Source organism: Micromys minutus (assembly GCF_963924665.1).
Source record: "Micromys minutus genome assembly, chromosome: 27".
In the NCBI taxonomy this organism is placed as follows: Eukaryota; Metazoa; Chordata; class Mammalia; order Rodentia; family Muridae; genus Micromys; species Micromys minutus.
The window spans coordinates 35,923,967-35,934,810 of record NC_137962.1 but is presented as its reverse complement, the minus strand read 5'-3'; positions in this window follow the sequence as shown (position 1 = coordinate 35,934,810).

Genomic DNA, 10,844 nt, shown 5'->3' with positions numbered 1-10,844 from the left:
AGGAAGGAAGGAAGGAAGGAAGGAAGGAAGGAAGGAAGGAAGAGGCAAGCAAGCTGGCTGGCTGGAGAGACGGCTCTGTGATTAAAAACAAGCACTGCTTTTTTCAGGGTATCCAGATCAGTCTCTGGCTCTAACATGGCTGCTCAGAAACCAGTACCACAGGATCCAAAGCTTCTGGGCTCCACAGGTACCGACACTCACATGCACACTTCCCCCCTCCCCACTCACACATGCGTGCATAATTAAAAATATTTTTTAAGTACTAATCGGTTCATAAAGACCCTGCCTTAACCACCTGTCTGGCTTTAACAGTTTGATTCTGCAGCCCACAGGTCCACACCAGATGCCAGAGCCAGGGCTTATAAACACAACCTGTTCCTTAGATTCTCTGACCCCAAGGGGTCCATAAACCCTGCACATCTGGAAAACCTCGCCCACACAGTTTCCCTGTGTTATTTACTCACGTAGAGAAAGCAAAGTCTCCTCAAAGCCTTTCCCTCCAAATGAAGGCAAAACCACTAGGAAGGAAGATACGGGTAAGTAAACAAATAAAAGCGACAGGCCCTCTTGGGGGACAGGTCCTGAGGTCTCTCCCGAAGCAGTCTCTCGGACTGATAAACTTGAGCATACCACTAAGTGACCTGAAGATGCCCCAGCCTCTCACCACTTGTCATGGCCAGCAGGGGACCGCGACAGACTCACCTCTGCTTCCTAAATGACAGCAGAGAGCAGGGGATGCAATATGTTTCTGGGGCGCATCTGAGGACCTCTGAGCATCTGTGCTGCCTTCAGCCCGAGGCTTTTCCAGGCTCCACACAGGAACTGGCTGTGCGCTCGCTCGGAAGCTGAAAGCCAGGTGACAGGTGGAAACACTTGAGCAGCTTGCCGTGTTAATGTCGCGCAGGGATCACTAACTGAGGATCTGAGCAGCAGTCCCTCCCGGAGGGCCCCACAGGTAGGCGGGGGGGGGGGGTTGGGGGGGACGGGGGAGGTTGTATCTCAGCCCCAGTACAGTGGAGGACCACGGAGTTGGGGGCAGCCAAGGGAGCTTGGCCTGCTCCGGTGCGTCGTCTAAGCGGAAGGTCCTCCTCCCTAAAGCTGCCTATTTTTAGTAAAGGTTCATTTATCCAAGACCAACATGGGCACCAGCTCTGGTGAGGTAAGACCTCCGGTTTTTATTTCTTCAGCTCCCTGGAGCTACTCTCCGTCTTAGATCTGAGGTAGGCTCAGCTTTCAGAGAACCTTCCGCTGTGAGACGGGCCTGCGTGCTGAAGCCTTTTGGGCTCCTTTGAGGTAGAGGTCTGGGTGCACACAGCCAGTGCAGAAAGCTTTGAAGTTAGGGTCACCCTTCTGTGTCGTCCAACGCCAAAAGTAAAGGCTGGGCCTTTGTACCTCTGTACCTGCTGGTCATTGCAGGATGTTGCCTTCCCTTCCGGAGCAAGGCAGCTTCCTGCAGTCATGGGCAATTCCCTGTGGAGGCTCCCTAAGGCCTTTCTATAGCAAGGAACACTCCACGGATTGTTTCCCTGTGGGTTCTGAGCCCAGCTTTTTCATGCTGTGCTCTCTGAACTCTTGCTTGACTTGGTTTCCCTTTGCCATATAGCCTATAAAACGGGGTCACACCAATACCACAGCGTCTTTTTTTTTTTTTTTTAAGGGGCATGGTTGACATTTTTTCCCTCCCTTGGACAGGCTAAGACTGGAATACAAAACCTGACTCTTCATTCCTAGATCAGAGACTTTGCTCTAAGGGTCAGACAGCCAACAGTGGTGACTGGTGTGGTCTAGTGAGAGTCACAAAATATAAATGTGGCTCTTTGGGGTTCACTCTTATGACTATGTGGATGGGAAGTGACAGTATACACACACACACACACACACACACACACACAGAGGAGCAGTTCTGTGAGTGAAGCAAACACATTGAAAGTATGTATCCTGTAGGTACCAACAGCCGAAAAGACAGTTCAGCTTCCAGACTGAAGAAATACCATATGCCCAGGCACAGGCGCGTGAAGGGGTCCAACGTGTTCAGAGCAGTCATACATTTTTATTCATTCAACAAATATTTACTGAGCACCTGCTACGTTCCAGGCGTGATCTCAGGCTGGAAGCACAACTGTGAAGAAAACACAGCCCTTGCCCTGGAAGAGCTGACATTCAAAAGACAGGCAACTAGTGAACAGGTGATAACTATATGGCTATAATAAACCCCTTAGATCCCCAGAAAGCCTTGGGTAGAGAGGAATCTATATGACTAATGAGGGTCAGAGTTGCCAAACCCACAAGGTCAGGGAAATTGGTCTGAGGCAGGAGCATTTGAGCAAGGGCCCTTGGAGGCCTGCTGAGGTGCCCAGGTTGAAGCAGGAAGACTGAGACCCCTCAGGATTCGGCAGGTTCTCCAAGGCAGGACTTTTGCTTTCTGTGGGTGTGGATGGTAGGTAATGCTGGAGCCAGCTGGAGGCCTCCTCCTATGCGATTGAGACTTGGGTGTGGCGGGTCAGGACCAGAATCATCTCACCTGTCTTGCAGCCAAGGATGAAACCGCACCCATCACACCCATTGTAGGAACTGCAACTCTGAGTGTGGGACCAGGGAGGGAACTCCACCAGCCACACCTGGGTGAGCACACCCGGCAGAAATACATGAAGCCTGAACGGCGCCTTTTCCAAGATTAGAAGATAAGAAGAAAGAAAAACAAAAAAACCTCCATCAGATGGTGGAGGTACCTAACCAACTGTACAAAATGCAGGCCTAGGGATGATACCTGCAGAGGATGTGCCTGGATGGGCAGGGAGAAATGAGGCACATTTATCAGCATAATGATGTATGTGAGGTCGGTGCTGTTCTTTCTCTTTGGTGCAGAAACTAGGAGTAAAGAGAGTTACGGAAACAAGACAATTTTATGATTTTTTTAGGATTATTTATTTTGTTTTCTGCGTTATGAGTGTTAGGCCTGTACGCACATCTGAGCAGCATCCATGTCCTGCTGCTCTTGGAGGTCAGAAGAGGGTGTTGGATCCTTTGGAACTGGATTAAGAGATGGTCATGAGCTACCATGTGGGTGCTGCCAAATGAACCCAGGTCCTCTGCAAGAGCAGTCGGTGCTTTAACTACTGAGCCATCTCTCCAGCTCTTATCTCTTTTGTGTTTAATTATGTATCTGTCTGTGTTTGTGCGCACTGAGTACAGTGCCTGCCCACAGAGGCCATGGGGGCCCTGGCTCTGGGGTTACAGATGGTGGTGAGCCTCTATGGGGGTGCTGGGAATTGAACCCAGGTCCTCTGATAAAGCAGTCAGTGCGCTTAGCTACGGAGGCATTGATCCATCTCTCTAGTCTGGTTTTTCTTTTGGGGGGTGATAATGCCTCAGAATTTTGTTCAGACCGGTCTCTATCTTCTCACCTCAAATAATCCTCCTGCCTCCACACCCTGAGTGGCTGGGACACTGTGCCTGAGTTTCCCTCTCCTTTTTAGTTTTTGGAACACCACTGGGAATTGAACCCAGTGCCTTGCAGTGTTGGGTTGCAAATTCTACCACTCAGCTCCTGGGCTTTATTGAGCATTTTGGGTTTTTGTTTGTTTGTGTGTTTGTTTGTTTTTGTTTTCTTGAGACAAGTTCTTACCTCGTAGACTTAGAACTCATTCTGTAGACTAGCCAGGCCTCAGACTCACAGAGATCCACCTGCCTCTGCCTGTTGAAGTGAGGACAGCAGGCCAAGATGGAGACATCTCAGAAGCCCAGGGCAGCTCTTTGTTTAAAAAAAAAAAAAAAAAGATGGTGTCTAGGACCCTGAGAAGCAGGAGACACATCACTCCAAGGGACCCACCATCCTAAGTAAAGAAATGCCTGTAGTAGGTAGGGATGGAGATGGGGCAGCTCTTTGTAAAAAACAGTTGTTCCAGCTGGAGAGATGGCTCATTACTTAAGAGCACTGACTGTTCTTCCAGAGGTCCTGAGTTCAAATCCCAGCAACCACATGGTGGCTCACAATCATCTGTAATGAGATCTGATGTCCTCCTCTGGTGTGTCTGAAAACAGCTGCAGTGTACTTATATCTAATAAATGAATAAATTTTAAAAAAGAATTGTTCCCATTTCTCCTAACCTTAGCCCTGGACAATGGCTGTATAAAGTTCATTTATTTGTTCCTGACTACTTTTCAGTTGGCCATGGTGTGCATAATTATTCTATTAAATCTGACTTTCCTAATTCTTTCTCCTCCTGCTCTGGTGAATTCTGTGAAACTAGATGTTCCTGGATGTAATGATTCTTAAACAATTGGAAATTGAGGCACAGGGGCACAGCACAGTCCTAATGGCCCAGGTGCAGGCTGTGTGCTCTCATCTTGGAAACAATGTAATAATTGCACAATGGTAGTTCCAGATTAATGTTTGACTTGCAGAGAAAGTTTGAAGAAGTTATTAGAAAATGAATTAGAGCCAACATTGGAACCCTAAGAAAGGGAAAACTATTGAAGTTGTGAAATAAGTTTTGCACATTTGAGAGTTATTCTTGAATAATCAAGTATAGAATGCATAAAATTATATACCAGTAAAACTAAGTCAAAACACTGGGACTCTTAAGAGTCGTGTGCAATGTACAGGAACAGAAAGCTAGCGGAACTTTAAGGGTTAACTTGATTCTGGCCATGGCCTGGCAGCTTTGCACTAGAGCTTCACAAGAAACTACAAGTAGCTGACCTCAGAGCTCTGAAGTATAAGTCAGAAAGTAAAGTTTAAATATAATAAGTTTGCAATTATTATTATCTTGGCCAAAGGCCTGGGAATAGGGGAAGCTTGAAGCTTGGGGGAACAACTGGAATTCTCAATTCTTTGTGGGATGTGGTTATTCTTTTGAATTTGATTTGGCAATGATTATACAATGTCTTTTTTTTTTTTTTCTACCTGCTTTTGGAGTATCAATAAAAGACTGGGGCAAGAGAAAGGCTAGTGAGCAAGTGAGCAAGAGATTTGGTGAGTGACCAAGCGATTGTGTGTGTGTGTGAGGGGGGGGGGCATGTGAAAAGTGAGTGGAGAGAGAATGTGAGGTGTGTATGGAGAGTGTGTGTGTGTGTGTGTGTGTGTGTGTGAGAGAGAGAGAGAGAGAGAGAGAGAGAGAGTGAGAGAGAGAGAGAGAGGGCATGTGAAAAGTGAGTGGAGAGAGAATGTGAGGTTTGTATGGAGAGTGTGTATGAAAGGGGAACACACAGGTGTGTAGGAGTGTGGGAGTTTGAGAAAAGAGCACAGGAGAAAAGCAGAGTGTGCAAGAAAATGCAGAGTGTGTGTGGCCTCAAGCTGTGAGCAAGTGAGAGGAGAGCAGACACAGAGAAGGAGGGAGGGAGGGAGGGAGGGAGAGAGGGAGGGAGGGAGGGAGGGAGGGAGAGAAACTTTAAGCCTTTGGTTTTTGGGGTCTTGCAAGACCAAAACTGGAACAATAAACCTTGGAAGTTAATGGGAGACCAAAACAGGAACAATATAACTTGCAGGTTAAGGATTCTGTTTGCAGGTAAAACAGTTACCTTTCTGTTTGTCCTGTGCAGGTTAAGGGTTTGTTTGTATTTTAAGAGTAACTTCAAGTCCTTGGGAGTTAAGGTTTCTATTTGTAATTAAGTTGTTTTTGGGCAGGGTGGTGGTGGTTGTAGTAGCTCTTACGTTTAATAGGAGCGCTCTGGAGGCGAAGGCAGGGTTCGAGGCCAGCCTTCAAGACAGGCCAAAGCTATACAGAGAAACCCTGTCTGGAAAAATTGATGTAAATGACAAAACACCCCACACACATGATGTGTCCTCCCCCTGTTTCTTCTCCTTCATTGCATCTTTCTAACATTCTAACAATGTACAACAGCCAACTTTCTCATCCCTGTAAATACCTTCTCTCTCCTGTAAGATGGCAGGCCAGTCCCTGGTGTACTCCAAAATACAGCTTGCTTTTATTGGACAATCGTGGATTTGCTCTTTTCTTCTCCAGATCCTCTGATCTAACAGTATCATGTATCCCAGGCTAGCCCTAAATTTATGTAGCCTAGGCTGACCTTGAAATTCTGATGTTCTTGCCTTTTCTTTCCAACTGCTGGAATTAGAAGTAAGTGTCACAACTCCTGTTGTGTGTGGTGCCGAGGACTAAACTTGAGACTTCATGAACACCAACCAGGCAAGAAATCTACCCACCAATATCCCAGATTCGAATTCCCCCTGCTTTTTACAAAATTTATCTGATTTTCTGCTTGTTTCTAAATGTTGGGGTCTGGAAATCACTGTACAAACCATTCAGACACGGATTTCAGTCTAACGGGGCTGGTTTCTTGAACATACACCCCGAGACTGATCTACAAGGAACACAGTCCAGACTCAGGAGCTGAATTTTGATGCCCAGCTAGAAACCTATATAGTTTTATAAGCCTAAAATCCACAAGCACCTCTGCCCAGTTATTCCACCAATCAGGATTTAGGGATAAGGGATTTCCTTAGGAACGTGGCATTGTACATTAATTCTGTTGCCATTGGTCGGGGTATTCGACGGTGGCTGGGGACTTACCTTGTCTAACATTCATGTCATAACCTGCCAACCAGGATGTACATGTCTCTTTCTGTCAAGTAGGATGTCAGTTCCCAGGGAGGTCTTGGGAACATAAACTTTATTTGAACCCCTACTCAAAATGGAAGTTTTACTCCAGATGGCTTCTTGTATTGGTGCAGGTGTCTTACGTTGGGTTCCATCCCAGGAGAAGCTTATAAAGAAACCATAAAAGCTCATACATAGGTACAGGAAATGCTACTGGGTGGTTGGTTCAGGTCCAAGCTTTTTGTGGCTAACTATACAAAGTGACCTCCATTGTGACTGGTTTCCAAGAACACCAAAGCAGGAACATAACAGAATCTACAGTCAAGGTGGCATGAGAAGGTTTCCTAGTAACAGCAGTACATCAGGTGAGAAAATTTCCTTGTTGTAACATTAGTAACAATACAAAATGCCGGCTAGACGGGCAACAGTCACCCCGGCTTTAACACTGTGTGGTGGTCTGTCAAATAACTATGTATCCAGAACAACCAACCTCCTTGGACTTTCTTCCTGTGAGATCAGGTCTGTGAAGAGATGGGTATGGTCTATCTTATAAACTTTTTTTTTTTAACAATAAAGGAAATGATGGGAAATCTTACCAAAGAAATAGCAGCAAAGCAGATTGTTCATTGTTCACGGGTATTTTCTTATGCCCTTGAGTGGTCACAGTCGCTATGACATAGTAGGTAAGTTAAGCAGGTTGCACCTGGGGATCACTCCTTGGCTATTTCAAAGGAAGTGCTCACCCCAATAGTTTATCACCCAGATTCCCGATACGTTTTGCTTTGAGGCAGATTCTTGCTATATTTGCGGCACCGGCTGGTTTTGTGTCAACTTGACACAGTCTTCAGAGAGGAAGGAGCCTCAGTTGAGGAAATGCCTCCATGAGATCCAGCTGTAAGGCATTTTCTCAACTAGTGATAAATGCAGAAGGGCACAGCCCAAGGTGGGTGGTGCCATCCCTGGGCTGGTGGTCCTGGGTTGGATAAGAAAGCAGGCTGAGCTGACCAAGTCAATAAGTGGTACCCTCCATAGCTTCTGAGTCAGTTCCTGCCTCCAGTTTGCAGCCCCGCTTGAGTTCCTGTCCTGACTTCCTCCCATGATGGACTATGATCTGGAAATCCAAATAAACCTTTTTCTCCCCAATTTGCCCTTTAGTCATGGTGTTTTGTCCCAGCAATAGAAACCCTAACTGAGACAAGTTGGTACCAGTATAGTGTGGGGTGTTGCTGTGACAGACCTGAGCATGTTTTGCGGAGGACTGTGGAGGGACTTTGGAACTTTGGGTAAGAAAAGCCATTGAGTGTTAAGAACTCAGTGGCATATTCTGTAGGAGCTTGGAAGATAAGAATGTTGAACAGTTCAAAGGATGCAGGCCTGGCTAGTGAAATTTCAGAGGGAAGGTTAAAGACTCTGTTAGGGCTGTTTGTTATTTTGATGTAAGATTCTGTGGTTCTGGTTAGTTGGGGCTGTGGTTAACAAGATACCAGAACTCCTGACACAAAATCTTCACCTTACTGGGACAACTGATGATGGTTAGCTGGAGCTAAGAAATTAGTGGTGATAAGAAAAGACCAGTGGGCTGGAGAGATGGCTCAGTGGTTAAGAGCACTGTCTGCTCTTCCAGAGGTCCTGAGTTCAATTCCCGGCAACCACACGGTAGCTCACAACCATCTGTAATGGAATCTGGTGCCTTCTTCTGGTGTGTCTGAAGACCGTGACAATGTACTCATATAAATAAAAATTAATTAAAAAAAGAAATAAGCTTACATTTGATTGAGGGAGGGGAGGGAGGGGAAGGGAAAGACCAGCATCACTGAGATGAAATCTTCTGGGAAGTGTTTCCTGAAAGCATGGAGAAGCTGTGTTCCAGAGGCAGCCAAGTTTGTAACTCCCACTGGACTTAGTAAAGTATAAGAATCGCTCAAGTAATATTGATTTTGAAGGCACGAAGGGGTCATGGAGAGCAGCTGAGACTTGGCACTGTAAGAGGCCAGGGGAGCCATTGGTGAAGGTGCAGCCTCAGTTACCGTTGAAAGTCCAGGACTGAAGGGGTCATGCAGAGAAGCTGAGGCTTGGCACCACGAAGGGAGCCTATCAGAGGCTGTTGGTGAAAGTGCAGCAAGAAACCCCCAGCTTTTGTGAGATGCCAGCACCGTGGGACAACCACCAGGAACAGCGGCAGCAGTGGAGTGGAGCCAGCCAGAGCCTAGAAGATAAACTGTGTGTGCCGCAGAGGGCAGAGCTGGAGAAGTGAGCCAAGTCCTTTGGAGGATGCCAGAAGATCATGTGTAGTTAGTCCCCAAACATTAGACACTGAGTTATTTATACTGTCGGAGTTTGGTTTTGCTTGGTTCAGACTGTGGCTGTGCCCTGGTTCTTCCCTCTTGACAGAATTTAATCTAATTTTGATCTTTACAGGAGACCACAGCTGAGAGACCTTGAAATTTTAAAAGAGATTTTTGGGGTTTTGGAGAGATTGGAATAATTTTAAAGACACTGAAATCTTAAATGTGTTTTAATTTGTAAAAACTGTGGGACTTTTAAAGTTATTTATGTTTTTTTAATGTGTGATCTTGGGGATCAATAAGAAAGGAAAGATTTTGGCTTAGTAGTAATACGTTTGTGTGTCAAGTTGGCAAAGGGTCAGTTGTCCTGGCTGGTTTTCTGTCAACCTGACACAAGTTAGAGTCATCAGAGAGGAAGGAGAGTGAGGAAATGCCTCCATGAGATCCAGCTGTAAGGCATTTTCTCAACTAGTGATCAAGGGGTGAGGGCCCAGCCCATTGTGGGTGATGCCATCCCTGGCCCAGCCCATTGTGGGTGGAGCCATCCCTGGCCCAGCCCACTGTGGGTGGTGCCATCCCTGGCCTGGTAGACCTGGGTTCCATAAAAAAGCAGGCTGAGCAAGCTATGAAAAACAAGCCATAGCCTCTGCATCAGTTCCTGCCTCCAGGTTCCAGCCCTGCTTGAGTTCCTGTTCTGACGTCCTCCAATAATGGACTATGATCCGGAAGCGTAGACCAAATCCTTTCCTCCCCAACTTGCTTTTGGTCATGGTGTTAATCTTTCTCCCTCAGTTTCCTTATCCTGCCTTTTGATTGCAGGCTGGTCCCAGATGCAAATCTAGAACCTATGAGATTAGAATTTATTGAGAGATATTTTGATGTGTGAATGAAAAAATGTGACCGGTCAGCTTCCTACTGCTTCTCTTCCCCAGGATGGACTCGTGTCTATCTGAATCCATAAGCCAAAAGAAAAGGAAAACTACCTTCTTCCTTAAGGTGCTTAGGTTGGGGTATTTTATCACAGCAGCAGAACAGTAACTAATACACAAGTGATTGTTTTGACCACTCTCAGAAGCAGAGAGAGCAGAGTGCTCAGTCAGCTTTCTCCTCCCCCTTACTCGGCCCAGAGAACTGTGCTCTCCATAGCTAAGGTGGTCCCCACCTCGATTAATTTAATCTAGAAAAAAAAAAAATCTCACGGACATGCTCAAATATACATTTCCATCAGAATTCTAAATTCAGTCAAGTCGATAGTAAAGCCCTAAGGTGACAAACCAGTTAGAGAGGTTTGTTTGTGTTTCTCCTCAACAGTCCCCCAAAATATAACAAGCTGTTTCTGACTAAACCCTGTCTCACTAAAACAAGAATACAATTTTTAATTTCTCATTTGAATTTTTATTTTTTGAGTTTTGTTTTTTGAGCTAGGGTCTTACCGTATATAGCCCTGACTGGCCTGGAACTCACAGAGATCCTCCTGCCTCTGCTTCTTGAGTGCTGGGATTACAAGCATGTATCTGGTTAAATTTGAGGTTGTTTTGAAACAGGTTTTAGCTCTTTGGCCAAGTTGGCTTTGAACTTGAGAGCTTCCTAGCTGGGCTCCTCAACCTCTGGTGATGAGATGCTTGGGCCAGGGAGTGGCACTATTAGGGGGTGTGGTCTTGTTGGAGGAAATGTGTCAGTGGCTTTGAGATTCTCCTCCGAGCTGCCATTAAGATGGCCTTCTGCTTGCCTTCAGAACGAGATGTAAAACTCTCAGCTCCAGCTAAGCCACGTCTGCCTAGAAACTGCCATCTTTCCCTCCGTCACACTGGACTGAACCTCAGAACCTGTAAGCCAGCCCCACTGAAATGTTGTCCTCTATGTAAGAGTTGCCTTGGTTATGGTGTCTGTTCATAGCAATGGAAACCCTACAAGGCTCTGGTCTAAATTTCTCTCTGCAAAAGCAAACTTAAAATTCGGTATAATTTTCAATGTATAAGGAAAAACTGCAGAGAGGCTC